The following is a 1,306-nucleotide window of genomic DNA, read 5'->3' as shown; positions in this document are numbered from 1 at the left end:
AAGTAAGTCAGACAGGCCGGGATCAGGTTGAGCTCGCCGGGCGAGCCGACTCGCGTGACGGCCGAACTCGCCGGCGAGCACAACCAGACGACGGTTCAACTCGCCGGCAAGCTGACCGGCGCGATGGTTGAGCTCGCCGGCGAGCTGACCGGCGTGATGGTTGAGCTCGCCGGGCGAGTATAACCACAAGCCGGCGAGCTGACCGACGTGATGGTTCAGCTCGCCGGCGAGCTGACCCGCGTGATGGTTCAGCTCTCCGGCGAGTGGCTTTTGTGCGGGATTCGCTCGTTCGTTCACTTCCGATCTTTCTTTCAGTGAATGTTTTGCGAGAAATCCGTGAATAAGAATTAATCATAGCCGTTGATTTCGAAATAACCATTTTTGACCCCAAAAATTAGCCCCTCAGCCCGTAAATCTCGGAGATGATTTTGCTTGCAAATGATGTGAATTAGAAATCGAAATCTTTGGCTAAGAATATTTATTGCAGAAATCCACGTCACCCTCATATTCTTATAAGTAGCAACTCACCACTCCTCATTCTTCACACATCTCTTTCTCTCACATTCTCTTTTCTTCAAACTACCTATCAAGAATGTCTTCCTCCCCAAGTGAAAAGAAAAGCTCCGACGTCAAGATGGGTGAGGACAACTCGGCACTTCCGACTCCGGCCATGCAACAAGCTACTCCAACCTTCGTCGCCGGGTTTCTTTCTTTCAAAGAGAGACTGTCCAGATGCAGTGCCGAGAAGGAAGGTGGCCGTATTCAGCCTGAGGTGCCAGCTATCCTTTCTTCGCCTGCGATGTCGACCTCGCCTGGAGGAAACAAGTCCCCTGGTGATGCCACACCCCTCGCAGAATCGGCCATGGTTCCTGTTCATGTTCCGGAGGTCTCGGCTCAACCCTCGGGCTCTTCGACCACACCAGTCCCAGCTCCTAAGGAGGAGAAGACGACGGAGTTGATGCCTCCGCCTTTGGATAGGAAGGAGATCGTCCTAGGGCTTCCCGTCCAGTGCTGCTCCTTTGGCAAAAGTCGTAAGAGGACTGGCGCTGCGACCGAGACCATCAAAAAGAGGAGATGTACCGCTGGCGCGGAAGGGGAACCCTCGGGACCTTTGTCGCAACATCGTGCCAAGGTTTGTTTTGACTATTTTCAGCATAAGCCACCTTGTTCTACGATTATCCTGACCCTTATTTCATGTATAGTTTGTATCCCTGATTGACGGGATGCTCAGCGACTGTGGACCGAGGGAGGCGATGGCTGTGAGGTTGAGGATGAAGGTGGTGCTCCTAGGCGTGCTTAGGGTAAC

The sequence above is a fragment of the Brassica oleracea genome, chromosome C6, assembly GCF_000695525.1.
Source record: "Brassica oleracea var. oleracea cultivar TO1000 chromosome C6, BOL, whole genome shotgun sequence".
NCBI classification, from domain to species: Eukaryota; Viridiplantae; Streptophyta; class Magnoliopsida; order Brassicales; family Brassicaceae; genus Brassica; species Brassica oleracea.
The sequence above is the reverse complement of the archived record's forward strand: the minus strand, read 5'-3'. Positions refer to the sequence as shown.